Consider the following 18,730-nt stretch of genomic DNA (forward strand, 5'->3'; position numbering starts at 1 on the left):
GTATATTACAAACTTTTAATTTAGACCCTAAAGAATCATATTAGCTTGTACAAAAATGGCATTATATGACCCCTTTAAAAAGTGCATAGAACTGCTTGTTTTGTTTTGTTGTTTGATTTTTTTATATAAAACTTATTGAAATGTTTTCAGTGTGAGCATCAGTTCTTTTTGAACACTTTCATCTCGTTTTAACAAAACCGTGATAATATTGATAATCACAATAACTTTGGTCACTATAATCGCGATATGAAATTTTCATACCGTCTCATCCCTGGAGGAGCCAGGACATTTTTTTATATAACTCCGATTGTATTCGTCTGAAAGAAGAATGTCATATGATGGCTTCAGGGTGAGTAAATCATGGGCTAATTTTAATTTTTGGGTGAACTATCCCTTTAATATTGCAAACTGGTATTTCTTATCATATTATTTGAATGAATTACAGTATTGTATTCATCATCTCATTGGTTTGTAGCACAAATAGTTTTACCGTGGCGTTTACTGCACTTTGATATTTGTCCAGTTATTTACTTATTACAGCTAATTATTTAGAAGTCTCGCACATTCACTAAAAAAAGTTAACGTCCTTTTGCAAAATAAGTTGGATAGCAAACAAAACTTTATAGAGTTTGTTACTTGTCAAAACATTTGTTTAAATAAGCATTTTTTCTTTTTTACTTGAGAAGTTGCACTTGCACAATGCTTCTTACACAAGGCTTCTTCTCTTTTGTGCCTGATTTCATCAGTCTTGCTTCTGGCTAAGATTTACAGAACATGTAAATGTTACATAATGATCACTCAAGATCTTAAAGGCATTTCAATGTATTGCACAGTAAAGTATTTGCGGTGAGGATTTGAGACAGGATTTTTGAGGTTGCTCCTCCTTTGAACGCTTTCAGATCCTTGTTATTGCTCAGATGACGTCTGTCTCTGTAAAGTGTTGTAATGTTTGCAAACCGGATCAAAAGTGCAGATTTTTATGTGTTTCATGTGGATAAAAATGTTTACAAGAGAACAGAGTTCCAGATCTACGCCTTACTTTAAAACTTAATAACCTTTACCATTGTGATCATCACACACATTGAGAGATTTGAAATAGTTATCAAATAGTCATTCACTTAATGCTATGCTTACATTGACCACATAGTTTTGTTTTGCTCACGAAGAATCACAAGTTCTTCAAATGTCAAAAGTCTAGGCCTTATCCCAAGCACATAGTTCAATGTAACATTTACCCAGCGTCCTGCTGATAAAGGGCCAAGCTGTGCATGGTGTAAGAGATAATCATGTGGCAGTTTAGGTTTTTTCTCAGAACACAAATTTAGTTTGTGACAGTTCAACTTGCCTTTCTTCCCATTTCTTAGTTACTTTTAGTCAGCTTTCTACTAAAAAGGAGGCGTGTTTCAGCGCAAACTTTTCCTGGTGCTATTTTGCAGTTCCAGAAAACAATTGCGCCACTGACCAGAAAAAGCCTAGTCTAAAGTCAGTGGCGCGTTGCGCGTTGTTCATAATGCTATTTTAAGCGCGCATGCTTGGCCGTAATGTAGCGGGTGCACAACGCGCATACACTTTGATTCTCTCATCAACACAGATGCAGCAGTTTTTATTTTTGCAAATCATACATTATAACAAGGAAAAATATGAACACATGAGGCAAATCTATGAAGGTAAATCAGTAGCTAAACTCGAGAGCACGTAGATGTGAATTTGAGAACTTGTACAATAAATATTCGTACTTGTATGTGAACATTTACACTCACAGCTCCGATGTGAAAACCTGTAAAATAAAAATCTGAAGTTGAATGTTGAGATTTGCACTCGCAGACTATAGTCACAAACCTGTATTCTGAATTTGAAGCTGCAGACAAGCAGTCACAAATGTGTAAAATGCCATTCCCAGAAATACAATGACAGTCACAAACATGTAAAATATATTTGCGCTTCTTCTAACATTCAAATTCGCAGTACAACCTCAAATTGGCACTTGCAACTTCTCAAATCTGTCACTGCAAGTTCAAATTTCGCGCCTTGACTTTTGCTACTCTTTTCGCGATATATGAGGTGCAAAACTGATTTGTGCACTTGTAACACAGAGGCGGTGAGAGCGGAAGGGGGGCGGGAGCAGGGACGTTCGAAGGAGCCGTTTTATTGGTTGGCGCCTAGCCAATGAAATGGGACTTCTATTGTACGCGATGATGTCACGAAACCCGCCTCCTAGTGGATGTTCTGAAACGCTAACATGGCTTAATGCATTAGACTAATTTATAAGACATAAATGATATTATCAAACTTAGTGATATTAACACCATACTAATAATGCATACTACAGAAAAGCAGATGAGCACAGAATATGACGAAAGAAAGCAAATTTGTGTTCAGTGCAAATAAACCAGCTGCCTGTGTTTTATTAATGTATAACGATTTATTTTTATTTTTTTATATATAACTGTTGGTCCATTAAGCCTCATTAAGCGTTTTCTTGGTTTTCTATGAGAGGAAAATGCTTAACGTACAATTGTTCAAGTGTTCATTTTCTGCTCAATTGCTTTTCTGTATGCTTTATTTATGGTGTTTCCTGAGTTTGGTCTTTTAATACCACTGTCTTAAGTTAACGTGTTGCGTTCATATTCTGTGCTCATCTGCTTTTTTGTAGTATGCATTATTGTGTTTACTAAGTTTGATAATATCATTTATGTCTTATAAATTAGTCTAATGCATTAAGCCATGTTAGTGGTTCAGAACATCCACTAGGAGGCGGGTTTCGTGACATCATCGCGTACAATAGAAGTCCCATTTCATTGGCTAGGCACCAACCAATAAAACGGCTCCTTCGAACGTCCCTGCTCCCGCCCACCTTCCGCTCTCACCGCCACTGAGTTATTACAAGTGCACAAATCAGTTTTGCACCTCATATATCGCGAAAAGAGTAGCAAAAGTCAAGGCACGAAATTTGAACTTGCAGTGACAGATTTGAGAAGTTGCAAGTGCCAATTTGAGGTTGTACTGCGAATTTGAATGTTAGAAGAAGCGCAAATATATTTTACATGTTTGTGACTGTCATTGTATTTCTGGGAATGGCATTTTACACATTTGTGACTGCTTGTCTGCAGCTTCAAATTCAGAATACAGGTTTGTGACTATAGTCTGCGAGTGCAAATCTCAACATTCAACTTCAGATTTTTATTTTACAGGTTTTCACATCGGAGCTGTGAGTGTAAATGTTCACATACAAGTACGAATATTTATTGTACAAGTTCTCAAATTCACATCTACGTGCTCTCGAGTTTAGCTACTGATTTACCTTCATAGAAATCTTTGTGGTGTCCATGAAGATGTAATTTTTTTTAGTTTTTTTCCTCCCACGCCTGTTTAACCGACGCTGATTTGGGTGGGTTTCTCCATCCCCATACAACGTCACTTCTCTGTCTTAGTCTTTCACGGTCCTGACAAGAACGTCGGTCTCCTCGGCTGTGAACCGCTCCTGGCGCGCGCCTGGTAAACCCGCCGTTATAATAGCAATCCGCCATGCAACATGCGCGCCTGCTCTTAAAGGGAATGTGAGATGACGCTCTGATTGGTTTATTTAACGTTACGCCCAAACCACACCTATGAATAATGAAGCTACTTCAGACCAACCTCTTTTAAACTTGCGTCGGGCGCAAGAGTCATTTATCCCGCCGGTAAAATAGCAACAGCGCCCAAGACCCGCCCACAAAGTTACTTGCGCTTCGCGCTTGATACTTGCGTTTCAGATCGTTAAAATAGGGCCCATAGTGTGTAATGACTCGTATAGCTACCGTCAACTCTTTGGTTACCCACATTCTGTTCACATTCACATTCAGCAGAAGAATGAAACTCATACAGGTTTGGAACAGTAAATGTAGTGGTTTGGATCAGTAAATTATGACAGAATTTTAATTATTGGATGAACTGTCCCTTTAAGGCATGTTAAAATCAAGTCAGATGCGACTAAATGACACAAATTGCTAATTAATTGTTTGTTTTTACGATTACTTGCTATATCACTATAATTTTTTTATTTTAAAATCATTTATATATGTATATATTAGGGGTGGAACGGTACACAGAAGTCACGGTTCGGTTCATACCTCGGTTCAGACATCACGGTTTGGTACGATTTCGGTACAATGGAGGGAAAGGCAAAACAAAAATGCAGAAGGCATTGTATTTTTTAAATAAGTTTTATTAATAAAGGCATAGAACCAGTTTATTTGTAGTGCACTGACAATAGTCTTATATAATTATGTTATTAATTTAATTAATAAAAAGACAAAAAGACCTTGCGATATGTTTGGTAATTGTACCTGAATTAGTTTAAAATTAATTTGCTATATTTCAGATCAATATATTTGTTTTCCTTAATTTTAATTAACATTATTAATTAACAATGTAACATTATTCTCATCTGAATTTTAAATAATTGATTTCTGTATAAAATAATACTACATTAAAAACACATTCGATTTTCTTTTTTAATCAATGTAGAATGTGTAAGATTAGCGCTCCTAGGACAAGAAATGAAAACCAATGCAATATGATGAATGTCCAAAAGATGGGACCCACAGAGTGTTTTGAAATGGAGTTGGATAAATATGTTTTGCTTTTAAAACAGTGTGTGTGTGTGATTTTGGTTGGGTGACAGTTGTAGGTTACAGTTTGACAAGAGTTTACAGTGTGACAAAAGCACAATGTTGTGTTTTATTGCGAGTGTACACAAATATAAGTAAACACTTTGCAGGTTTAATGATCTGTATGAACAAAATGACGGAGTATGTTTTTTATGTTTCCACTGTTCGATCGCGCCCGCGCCCCTCTCTCTCTCTCGCGCGCGCGCACACACACACACTGTTCATTATGCGGTCGCACCAAACGTGTATAGAGCGTCAAATTCGCGTCTATCGCGTCTAGTTCGACGCTAGTCCAAAGCGAATAGGACGCGCGTATAAAGCCAACGTTTGAAGTGAACGCGCGTTCAGAGCTAAGCCGATGGTACAGATTATGTGTCCCTAAAGAACCCGCGTATCTAACAGTAGTTCCGCATTACATTAATTAATTTGCACGCAAGTTTTATTTATTTTTATACCGTGTATTCTCCGTGTAAATTCGTGCACCGAACCGTGACGCCCGTACCGTTTCGGTTCAATACGAATACATGTACCGTTCCACCCCTAATATATATAGGGCTGCATCAAATATTACACTGTGATTATTTTGTCGTGTATTGCGATTGCGATATGAACTACCGGTATATGACATTTAAAGAAGACCTATTATGCCCTTTAACAAAGTCTTGATGTTGTTTTTGTGCTCTACTAGAACAGGTTTTCACGATTGAATGTTGATTATTTTCCTCATATTCTCCACTGTTGTGGCTCCTCTCTTCCCAGTCTGTCAGTAACGCTCTGTTTAGTTCCTGTCTCTATGAAGCCCCTCCTTCTGAAAAGCACACTGTGCTCTGATTGGTCGGCTGGAGCAGTGTGTTGTGATTGGTCGAGCGCTTCGAGTGTGTTTGGGAAATGTCCCGCCCCTTCCCATAACCACAAGTTTAACACACTACTAACTAACTCAACCAAGCCCCGCCCCTTTATTCTGCGTATGAATTATTGAATTGACGAATACTAACATTATCATTCTGAAAACACTTTTTAAATCTCCTCTAAACATTCTGAAACAAGTAGTAACTAAAAAATAGTTAGATGAACGTCCAAAACATTTCAGAAAAACAATGTGTAAATAATGTGTTTGTGCTAAAGAACATTAGTCAACACAACATTATTAAAGACCAGATAATTTTGAACAAACGTTCTATTAACGTTACTGGGATAATGTCATTTCATAATTTTAAAGGACCCCTATTATGGTTTTTCAAATATTCCCTTTCATGCAGAGTGTAATATAGCTGTTTGTCGAATGTAAACGTCCTGCAAAGTTGTAAAGGCGAAAGTGCACAATGAATAAAGTTATTGTATCCCAAAAGAAATAATCGACTCTTAACCGCAAAGGAGGAATTTAGAGAGACCCAGAGGCGTTTGAGAATCATTGAAAAATGGTATTGTGCAATGTTATGAGAAAATGAAACAGTTTTTGGACCTTTGATGCATGTAAACCTGTTGTAGGAGACTCCAAAACAACATCAGGAGTCTTTAAAATAGCATAATAGGGGCACTTTAAGAGACCCTTGCCAGAATGTTTTGCCTTTTTTTTAATCAAGCTTATTATTACTCTTTGAAGTGCGGGTACATTGCATTGCAAGGCTTTCATGCCTCGACTCTCACATGAGAACTTCATAAGCTTTGCACTTTTTACCATTAAATGATAGTGCCATGAATACACACACACACACACACACACACACACACACACACACACACACACACACACACACACACACACACACACACACACACACACACACACACACACACACACACACACACACACACACACACACACACACACACACACACACACACACACACAAACCATGATATCAATATTATACAGCTACTGAGGCAGTGCTCTTACCTGGTGTCAGACAAAATATGGTTTGCCTTTGCCAGCCCATGCCTTTACCACTAACCTACCACCACCCCTTTTTCCATTTGCCACACAGGCCACCATTGTTTGAGAGGCTGTGTGTGGATCGTGGGCTCCCGGCCCTGAGGCATGTGGAGCTCATTAGAAGCACCTTGAATGCACCTCTGTGTTTTTTACATTGGAAGTGTGCAGAACAGAACGGAAGGCTTGAGCGATCCAGAGAGGTGATAGGGTTAGGTGTAATCACATGATTTGGGGATGGGATTGATGCTAAAACTTGGGTGCGTAGGAGCGGTTATTATTTTAAACATCTTAAAATGTTGGGAGAACATCTGTCAAGTAGGGCTGTCAAACGATTAATCGCGATTAATCGCATCCAAAATAAAAGTTTGTGTTTGCATAATATATGTGTGTGTACTGTGTATAATTATTTTTAATACATAAATACCCACACATGCATGTGTATTTAAGAAATATTTGCATGTATATACTGTATATAGACTGAATGTAGCCTATATATAATGTATATTTTATATAAATATAAACATTTTATATATAAATAACATACTTTTCTTAAATATATACATGTGTGCATTTATATACAAAATAATTATACAGAGTACACACACATATATTATGTAAACACAAACTTTTATTTTGGAAGGGATTAATCGCGATTAATCGTTTGACAGCCCTACTGTCAAGTCAAGTCAAGTCAAATATATTTATATAGCGCTTTTCACAATACAGATTGTATCAAAGCTGCTTCACAGTATCAATCAAAACAACTTAACAGTGTTTGTTTATTACTGGAAAAAGACATCTGTCCGGTGCATTATCTGCATATGACATTTCAAATGAGAATTATGAAGAAACATTAACTAAGATGCGAATCCTAAGAACCTGTTGTTAAATGTTGGTGGAAATCAAGTTTTTAATATTGTTTATATGTGGGTTTTTAAATGTGCTTCAAGACAAACAATGTGCAAATTCATAAGTCAACACCAGAACTGAAATGGAGAATGGAACATGGTTTGCATAACATTCGCAACACATTATTAGCTGTATAACATAGTCAAGCTAAAGGCTAATCATATCATTACTGTAATGTGTCCGACTTTGTAGAGACGAAAACATACATGCATTATCATTCTGAAATATCGACTTGCAGACGACCCTGTGTAATTAGCTCTTCCTCTTCTTCTTCTGAAACAGTTTCTGGTTCAAACATACAGTGTATGGCTGAATTAAACCAATATTTCCACTTGCTATTGTGCAGCGTTTACTAGCGTTTCTCAATCACAGCAGTCCGAGCTGGGGAATAAGACCCCGAGGCGGGGACTCATTTGCATATTCATGGCTATGTTTGCTTGTTAATGTCAAATGTATTAATTGATTCTCACTTAGAATCACATGTTTCAGAGAAAGTCTTTAACGCTGAGCATGCCGGGACACAAGGACTTTGCTCTGACTGCTAAATGTTGTCTGTGTGTGGTGGACACAGAGCCAAGGTAAACAGCAGAGCCGTGAGCTCAAGCCGATCAAGATTAGTGGATTCTGTTTTCAATTAGGTCATCTCTCATGTTGTTAAAGTAGATACATTTACTTAAGTATTGAAAATAGCCATTTAGTTCTGATTTCTGCTTATTTGTATCAATTGTATCCTTTAAAACTCATCTTTGAACACCAAAATTACATATTTAAAAGTTTTTTCCTGTGAAAAAAAAAATATTCATACCCGTAAATTGCGTGAATGTAACTTATCACCCTTATAACCCTTATTAATGAATATGCTAATTAGCCCCGCCTCCACTCACTCAGCTCAGAGATCCACTCTCTCAACTTTACTGAGGTAAACGCTGCACAACAGTATCGCTCTTTACAACGTCGGACACATAACGGTAATTAATATGATTAGTCTTTTGCTTGACTACGTTATCAAACAGCTAATAACGTGTTGCTATTGTTGCACAAACCATGTTCCCGTTCGCCATCTCAGTCTGCCTTCTAAACATCAGAAACGCATTGGACATCGTAGAACGTCAGTGGAGAAAGGCATATAGTTCATCATAACATCGTAATATACATCATATACATAATTCAGCTGATATATTGGTAAATGTACTTGATTTTTCAAGGCACTCGAATATTAAGTTTTTATGATAATGTATTTGTAGTTTTATATTTATATATATTGCTAGGTTTAGTCATGTCATTGGAGAGATATATTTTCTTTGTAATACTAATTGATTGCTGTTTAAAAGAACTCTGATTGTGTTTTTTACTCACACCCTGATGAAGGATGATTGGCCGCAACGCGTAGGTGTGCTGTTGCTTGTCACCTAAAATTTAAGCCATGAAATACTAAAGGCTTTTTATATTTTTCTAAAAACTAGTATTCAAGTGCCTTGGATTGTTTTTTCTTATGAGTGTGAAACCATCCCTACATCCAAAGAGGACAGAGATACTGAAGTGCAGCACTTCTTGTATTCCTTGTATTTATGTACCTGATTTTTCATTAAAAAAAAAAATATATATATAGCGGGATAAACTAGCTTCTCTTGAGACTCTCCTGCTTCACAGCAGTTAATGATATGCTAAAGCCCGCCCCCCTCGTGATCTGATTGGTTACAAGGTTTGTGACGTCAGAAACACCAGCGATTTCAAACCATGTTTTTGAGACTGCTCTCTGGTGCGCGCTGTCTCTGCTACACGCAAACACACACAAGTCACACGCTACTAAGAGGTAAACTTTTATTACAGGGCCGAAACATCATGCCCAATCATGCCCACAAATATTGGACAGACATTACAGAGAAGCATAAGTATTCAGAACAGAATATAGCGCTGCGGGATCCAACCACAAAAATAAGTAAATAAACGGCCTACCTTTCTTTGCTTTTAAGTAACTGAAGAACAATAATAATCTGAACTTTTAGGCCACGTTTACACAAAGCCGGGTATTTAGAGAAACGAATATCCCCCCCCCGCCCCTCCCCTCCTTTTTCAATAATAACATCGTGCACTCACCCGCATAAATACGCCGTTGAGCGCCATCATAACTATGCCAAACCTATGGGCTGCAGTGTAGGGAGAAGCCATGCAAGCCAATCAGAATCCTCAGAATCGACAAGAGAGAACCTAAAACCCCGTTTCTCCCAGTTGACACGACAACACATAACCTGCGTTTTCAGAAATCTCCACGTTGGCAGGAGTTTTTAGAAATAATCGTTTTCTGTGATAAAAACGGGGTTTTTCGTATTAATGAGAGGCCAAACAGCAGGGAAATATCTGGGTCTTCCCTTCGTGTAAACGGGGCCCTATTAACTCCACACGCTCCAACTTCACCCTGATGCTCTGGTCAACGATCACCTTTTAATGCACGTGAGTGACGCGTGCGTATACAGTCATGGCCAAAATTGTTGGCACCCCTGGTAAATGTGATCAAAACTGTCTGTAAAAAATCAATCTGCATTGTTTATCCTTTTGATCTTTCATTACAAAAATAGGCAAAATTCTAACCTTTCATTGAAGTAAAAGAAAGTGGGGGGGGGGGGGGGGGAATCACATTATGAAATAAAATTTTTTCTCCAAAACACGTTGGCCACAATTATTGGCACCCTTTTATTAAATTACTTTTTGCAATCTCATTTTGCCAAGACAACAGCTCTGAGTTTTCTCCTATAATGCCTGATAAGTTTGGAGAACAACTGACCTGAGATCAGAGTCGAGACCATTCCTGCATCCAGAATCTCTCCAGATCCTGCAGATTCCCAGATCCATGTTTGTGCTTCTTCTCTTCAGTTCACTCCACTCATCAGGTCAGGGAACTGGGACGATCATGGCAGAAGCTTCATTTTGTGCTCCGTAACTAATTTTTGTGTTGATTTTGATGTTTGTTTTGGATTGCTGTTCTGATGGAAGATCCAACCACGGCCCATTATAAGATTTCTAGCAGAAGGCGTCAGGTTTAGATTTTTTATCTGTCGATATTTGATAGAATCCACGATGCCATGTATCTGAACAAGAAGTCCAGGACCTCCAGCAGAAAAATATGCCCACAACATTGAAAATCCAACGATATATTAAATTGTACACATGGGGTACTTTTTATCCTTGTGTGCCCCAAACCCATCTAGCGTGTTTGCTGGCAAAAAGCTCTTTTTTTTTGTTTCATCTGACCACAGAAGCCTGTGCCATTTGAAGTTCCAGTCATGTCTGACAACTGAATATGCTGGAGTTTATTTTTGGATGAGCGAGGAAGATTTTTCTTGAAACCCTCCCAAACAACATGTCTTGATGTAGGGGTTGTTTGATTTTTTTTTTTTGTGACTTTCTGACCCCCAAGACTCAACTAATCTCTGCAATTCTCCATCTGTGATCCTTGAAGAGTCTTTGGCCACTCCAACTCCTCCTCACCGTGCATTAACACAATATAGACACACGTCCTCTTCCAGGCAGATTCGTAACATCTTTAGTTGATTGGAACTTCTTAATTATTGCCCTGATGGACAAAATGGGGATTTTCAATTCTTTAGCTATTTTCTTACAACCACTTTCTATTTTGTGATGGTCAACAATCTTTTGATGCACATCAGAACTATATTCTTTGGTTTTACTCATTGTGATGGATGATTAAGGGAATTTGGCCTTTGTGTTTCCTCATATTTAAACTCCTGTGAAACAAGAAGTCAAGGCTGGACAATTTCGTGTTCCTAGTCACCCTGGTGTGCTAAAAAAAAGGTAAATATTAATGGGAATATCCTTCAGAGATATTTTACCCGTGAAATATTCTAGGGGTGCCTATAATTGTGTCCACGTGTTTTGGAGAAAAAAAATTATTTCATAATGTGATTTCCCCCCCACTTTCAATTATTTTACTTCAATGAAAGGTTAGAATTTTGCCAATTTTTTTTATGAAAGATCAAAAGGATAAACAATGCAGATTTATTTTTTACAGCCAGTTTTGGTCATAGTTACCAGGGGTGCCAACAATTTTGGCCATGACTGTATGCAAATTGCGTTTGTGTTGCTTAGGCGATGTATAATATTTATAATATAATCAATATAACAATATTTCATACACACTATGTGACGTATATTATAGGCACAATGAAAGGAGAGAAGCTAAATAAGCCCGAGTCCGACCCGAGCAAGATCTGTAAAAAAAAAAAAATGTCCCGAGCCCGGCCCGATTGGGTTTAGCGTGTCGGGTCCCGACGGGCTTGCAGACCTCTAATCTGGCAGCAACAGCACATTTTCCCTCCGATTCACTGACGGCTTTCCCTGCGCATCAAATCCCCCGTATGCCAGCAAACCAATGAGAATGCAGGAAAATGATGCTTATACATAACAACAGAGCGTAGGCGCCAAAGCTGCTGTGGATCCACTTACCCGAAATCCTCCGTAACTGGTACAGATTTAAAGAAAATTACCGTTGTCTTTATGTTACACCTTAAATGACTAGGGATTAATCAGCGAGCCCACAAACTCATACTCTGAAATGGCTTGAGTACGCAGAGAATTTGTAGCTTATATGAACTGCACACCCTGCTATATATATATATATACTGTAGCCTATATATATAAATTGAGTAAACTGAGTATGTGTTGAGTTTAATTTGAACCAGCAGGCCTGAAAAGGGGCGGTTCTGTCATCATTTACTCACCCTCAATTCTGTGGAACAAAAAATGTTTATTACTGATTGTGGCGAGCAGGAGGAGGTCGACCTCGTCCTGCTCGCCACAATGATACATATATAACTAGATCAATAAATAAAAAGGTTAAGTTAAAGGCTTACAAACACACCTTTCTCTATATTTCAAGGAATAAACTAGATTTGATTCTCATCACATACTGTGCTCATTACATCTGCTTATAAACTGTGAGAATGGGGAATGAATCGCTGAAAATCACCGTAGAGAAAGACTCTCATATGCACACTTTTAGATTCATGCTATCAGTCTAGAAGTGATGAAACACTACAGCATCTAGTGAGAGAGGCTTTATTAGAAACTTCAGAGAATTATGGAGAAGCAGAAGTAATAATCAAATATTATCAAAACGGATTTACTATCACAGGATAGTTGCCAAGGTCATACAATCCAGTTAGGAACATGTAGAAAATATATGCTTTTCTTTTGTTCAGAACTGGATTTTAGCGCTAAATGTTTTTGAGGTAACAATAAGGGTGACAACTTAATATTGTATGTTAGAAGCACAATGCTCATGAAGACTTGTTAAAGCACTAGAAACAAACTCCAGAGGTGCTGGTCATTTGACAACTTGATATTTTTTCATCAAGAAGAAATGCATATCAGAACCAGGATGAAGCATGTGTCCTCTTACTGCAACTCTATAAGTAGCCGTGCAAATGACAAACACTTTCGTTTTATTGAACTACTGTGTATTGAGAGACAGTCAGACAAAATGCAAATTTTCAGTATGCTTTATTGCGTGGCGCTTTAGCGTGTTATTGACTGCAAGAGTTGACTTCCTGGCCTTGAATATTTGATATGTATTGTGGTGAGCGTAAAGGATGCTGGTGCATCCTGACCTCACCCATGTTAATAGCATTATACTCATTTGATGATAACTGCAAACTGTTTGTTGAGCTGTAGAGCTTATACACATTCTTCAGGCTATCCATTTAATGTATTGCTGTTTTGAGTTCCTGAATATGAAGTAAATCTGAATTGAAGAAGCAGACATGATTCAGAGAAATTCATATAACTGTTTTTATTGTAGTCTTTTAACAATACATTTGATTTTTATTATGAATTACCCATACATTTATCATACATGTGGGGTACTTCCAGAAACGGAGTTCTTTTTTATATAATATAATATAATATAATGGAGAGTACTACAGATTTTTCCTATAACATATTTTAGTAATCATCATAAGTTAGGTATCAACGGAACGCTTAAGCACTCTAAATTCAACCTGTATTTTGAAATTGGACATATGTAAATGGTACTTTTAAAGGGTTAGTTCACCCAAAAATGAAAATTCTGTCATTAATTACTCACCCTCATGTCGTTCCAAACCCTAAAGACTTTCGTTCATCTTCGTAACACAAATTAAGATATTTTTGATAAAATCCGATGGCTCAGGAGAGGATCCATTGACAGCTATTTAATTAACACTTTGAAGGCTTTATCTTTAACTCTGACTCCATAGATATACTGTGCTAGTCAGAATTATTTGCCCCCTTGGTAAATATGATCAAAGATGGTTGTAAAAAATAAATGTACATTTTATCCTTTTGATATTTTATTTTAATATAAATCACATACTGAAATAAATGTTTTTCTCCAAAACACATTGGGAACAATTATTTGCCCCTTTTATTAAATACTTTTTGCAACCTCCTTTTGCTAAGATAACAGCTCTGAGTCTTCTCCTATAATGCCGGAGGGGTTTGGAGAACACCGGACAAGAGATCAGAGACCATTCCTACATACAGAATCTCGCCAGATCCTTCAGATTCCCAGATCCATGTTGGTGCTTCTTCTTTTCTGTTCAGTCCACTCATCCTCTATAGGGTTCAGGGATGGCCATTGCAGAAGTTTGGTTTTGTGCTCAGTTACCCTTTTTTTTTTTTTTTGATGTTTGTTTTTGGATCGTTGTCCTGATGGAAGATCCAAACATGGCTCATTATAAGATTTCTAGCAGAGGGATTTAGCAGATAGTCAGATTTGGATTTTTTATCTGTTGGTATTTGATTGAATCCATGATGCCATGTATCTGAACAAGATGTCCAGGACCTCTGGCAAGGTGATCCCGCCCAGCCTCCCTCTCCCACCTCTTCTACAGATCTCAGCCAGTCCCTCAGCCCTGCCTTAGTTGGTTTCCCAGAGTCCTCCGCCTTCCCCCGTGACGCCTTGCGGCGTTGTCAAGCGTGAGGCCATGCACTCACCAACTTCGCCTAATTGTAAATAAAGCTGCATTCACACTACATGCGACTTTGTCGCTGCATGTCACCAGTGGCTGGCGGTGAGGTCGCTAGTGGGCGTTACCACTACGGGTTTGTGAGAGACATTCACGGATGTTACTCCATGTTGTAGACAACAAATCCGTTTTCTTGCCGCCACAAACAAACATTTTGGAAGGAAAAATATAAATGGAATCAGTAAAATGCATAATATTAAAGATGAACGAGAAACAGCGAGTTCTCTTTGCCATCGCGGCTATTTGACTGCAGCAAATGGGCAAATGCCGGTCTATCTGGGTTGATGAAACCATTCGAATTTCAGCACAGCGAATACTACCGTATGTACACGGAGACATATAAATAATAGGACAGTTTCTGACTGCTAAAATGAGCTTCTCATTCAACTTGCCTCAGTCGAACTCGGCACTGAAGAGTGATGGATCACGTGCTCTCCACTGACTTCACTCCTATTGGTTGCCGCTCCCCAAAAGTCGCTCTTCATTTGCAAAAAGTTGAACAGATCTCAACTTTGTCGTGTCGCCATAAATCGCCCGCTCTTCACTGAAATGAATGGTGTCGTGACGCTTTGCCGTTTGTAGTGTGAACGCAGCTTAAGGATCCCTCGCCTTCACCACCAGCGGCTATTGCCTTCGCTCCTCCTCGATCCATCAACCTGTCGCCGTCGCCTTGGCTCCTCTCACCCTTGACTCCACCTGAGATCCTCCTCCCTCTGGCTCCACCTCGGTCAGCCGTCACCATGCCTGCGCTGCAGACTTACGAGCCATTCGCGGCGCTCTGACTCTCCACCCCTTTGGGTCCAGCGAGCTCTGCCCTCCCTCCGGCTGCACCTGTGTCCTCTGTTGGACCGGCTCCGCCTCAGTCCTCGGATGCTCCAGTTACACCTCGAGCGCTCGTCACCGCACCCTCGCCTTGGTCTCCGGAGCCAGCGGTGTCACTCAAGCTCATCAGCTCTCCGTCTACGATCCCCTAACATCGGCTCCGTCTCCATTGGCTGCCTCGCGGATGTCGCCTGCCATGTCAACACCTTGGCACCTCCCTCCATCGACTCTGCCATGGGCTGTCGTTCTAACTCGGTCTGCAACATCTGGCCACTCCTCCCATGACCAACTTGGATGGTCCCACCATCTGCTCCTCCGTGGGTTCTCTGCCATTCTATCTGCCTGTTATTACCAGTCCTCCACCTACTCCTCTTCACCTGTCCTTCGCCTACTCCTCTTCACCCGTCCTTCGCCTTCGCCTACTCCTCTTCACCCGTCCTTCACCTACTGCTCTTCACCCGTCCTTCGCCTACTGCTCTTCACCCGTCCTTTGCCTACTCCTCTTCACCCGTCCTTCACCTACTGCTCTTCACCCGTCCTTCACCTACTCCTCTTCACCCGTCCTTCGCCTACTCCTCTTCACCCGTCCTTCACCTACTGCTCTTCACCCGTCCTTCGCCTACTCCACTTCACCCGTCCTTCACCTACTGCTCTTCACCCGTCCTTCGCCTACTGCTCTTCCCCCGTCCTTCGCCTACTCCTCTTCACCCGTCCTTCGCCTACTGCTCTTCACCCATCCTTCGCCTACTCCACTTCACCCGTCCTTCACCTACTGCTCTTCACCCTTCCTTCGCCTACTCCTCTTCACCCGTCCTTCGCCTACTGCTCTTCACCCGTCCTTCGCCTACTCCACTTGACCCGTCCTTCACCTACTGCTCTTCACCCTTCCTTCGCCTACTCCTCTTCACCAGTCCTTCGCCTACTGCTCTTCACCCTTCCTTCGCCTACTCCACTTCACCCGTCCTTCGCCTACTGCTCTTCACCCTTCCTTCGCCTACTCCTCTTCACCCGTCCTTCGCCTACTGCTCTTCACCCATCCTTCGCCTACTCCACTTCACCCGTCCTTCACCTACTGCTCTTCACCAGTCCTTTGCCTACTCCTCTTCACCCGTCCTTCGCCTACTGCTCTTCACCCTTCCTTTGCCTACTCCTCTTCACCAGTCCTTCGCCTACTGCTCTTCACCCGTCCTTCGCCTACTGCTCTTCACCCTTCCTTCGCCTACTCCTCTTCACCAGTCCTTCGCCTACTGCTCTTCACCCATCCTTCGCCTACTGCTCTTCACCCTTCCTTCGCCTACTGCTCTTCACCCGTCCTTCGCCTACTGCTCTTCACCCTTCCTTCGCCTACTCATCTTCACCAGTCCTTCGCCTACTGCTCTTCACCCGTCCTTCGCCTACTGCTCTTCACCCGTCATTCGCCTACTCCTCTTCACCAGTCCTTCGCCTACTGCTCTTCACCCGTCCTTCGCCTACTGCTCTTCACCCTTCCTTCGCCTACTCATCTTCACCAGTCCTTCGCCTACTGCTCTTCACCAGTCCTTCGCCTACTGCTCTTCAACCGTCCTTCGCCTACTCCTCTTCACCCGTCCTTCGCCTACTGCTCTTCACCCTTCCTTCGCCTACTCCTCTTCACCAGTCCTTCGCCTACTCCTCTTCACCCGTCCTTCGCCTACTGCTCTTCACCCTTCCTTCGCCTACTCCTCTTCACCAGTCCTTCGCCTACTGCTCTTCACCCGTCCTTCGCCTACTGCGCTTCACCAGTCATTCGCCTACTGCTCTTCACCAGTCCTTCGCCTACTGCTCTTCACCCGTCCTTCGCCTACTCCTCTTCACCAGTCCTTTGCCTACTGCTCTTCACCCGTCCTTCGCCTACTGCTCTTCACCCTTCCTTCGCCTACTCATCTTCACCAGTCCTTCACCTACTGCTCTTCACCCGTCCTTCACCTACTGCTCTTCACCCTTCCTTTGCCTACTCCTCTTCACCTGTCCTTCGCCTTCACCTACTCCTCTTCACCCGTCCTTCGCCTACTCCTCTTCACCCGTCCTTCGCCTACTCCTCTTCACCCGTCCTTCACCTACTGCTCTTCACCAGTCCTTCGCCTACTCCACTTCACCCGTCCTTCACCTACTGCTCTTCACCCGTATTTCGCCTACTCCTCTTCACCCGTCCTTCGCCTACTCCTCTTCACCCGTACTTCGCCTACTCCTCTTCACCCGTCCTTCGCCTACTTCTCTTCACCAGTCTTTCGCCTACTCCTCTTCACCAGTCCTTCGCTTACTCCTCTTCACCAGTCCTTCGCCTACTCCTCTTCACCCGTCCTTCGCCTACTCTTCACCAGTCCTTCGCTTACTCCTCTTCACCCGTCCTTCCCCTACTCCTCTTCACCCGTCCTTCGCCTACTCCTCTTCACCAGTCCTTCGCTTACTCCTCTTCACCAGTCCTTCGCCTACTCCTATTCACCCGTCCTTCGCCTACTCCTCTTCATCCGTCTTTCGCCTACTCCTCATCACCAGTCCTTCGCCTACTCCTCTTCATCCGTCCTTCGCCTACTCCTCTTCACCAGTCTTTCGCCTACTCCTCTTCACCCGTCCTTCGCCTACTCTTCACCAGTCCTTCGCTTACTCCTCTTCACCCGTCCTTCCCCTACTCCTCTTCACCCGTCCTTCGCCTACTCCTCTTCACCAGTCCTTCGCTTACTCCTCTTCACCAGTCCTTCGCCTACTCCTATTCACCCGTCCTTCGCCTACTCCTCTTCACCCGTCTTTCGCCTACTCCTCATCACCAGTCCTTCGCCTACTCCTCTTCATCCGTCCTTCGCCTACTTCTCTTCACCAGTCCTTCGCCTACTCCTCTTCACCAGTCCTTCGCCTACTCCTCTTCACCAGTCCTTTGCCTACTCCTCTTCACCCGTCCTTCGCCTACTCTTTACCAGTCCTTCGCTTACTCCTCTTCACCCGTCCTTCCCCTACTCCTCTTCACCCGTCCTTCGCCTACTCCTCTTCACCAGTCCTTCGCTTACTCCTCTTCACCAGTCCTTCGCCTACTCCTATTCACCCATCCTTCGCCTACTCCTCTTCACCCGTCTTTCGCCTACTCCTCATCACCAGTCCTTCGCCTACTCCTCTTCATCCGTCCTTCGCCTACTCCTCTTCACCAGTCCTTCCCCTACTCCTCTTCACCCGTCCTTCGCCTACTCCTCTTCACCAGTCCTTCCCCTACTCCTCTTCATCCGTCCTTCGCCTACTCCTCTTCACCAGTCCTTCCCCTACTCCTCTTCACCCGTCCTTCGCCTACTCCTCTTCACCAGTCCTTCGCTTACTCCTCTTCACCAGTCCTTCGCCTACTCCTATTCACCCGTCCTTCGCCTACTCCTCTTCACCCGTCTTTCGCCTAC

The 18,730-nt window shown here is 41.8% G+C and overlaps 1 protein-coding gene across 2 annotated transcripts in view; it reads left to right on the forward strand.

The window, feature by feature from the left end:
• st3gal4 (ST3 beta-galactoside alpha-2,3-sialyltransferase 4) overlaps positions 1 to 18,730 on the forward strand; it is a 53,639-nt gene that overhangs the window by 6,506 nt on the left and 28,403 nt on the right. The window lies entirely within an intron of this gene.

Source organism: Rhinichthys klamathensis, unplaced genomic scaffold, assembly GCF_029890125.1.
Source record: "Rhinichthys klamathensis goyatoka isolate OS25496 unplaced genomic scaffold, OSU_Roscu_1.1 h1tg000391l_1, whole genome shotgun sequence".
Taxonomy (NCBI): domain Eukaryota; kingdom Metazoa; phylum Chordata; class Actinopteri; order Cypriniformes; family Leuciscidae; genus Rhinichthys; species Rhinichthys klamathensis.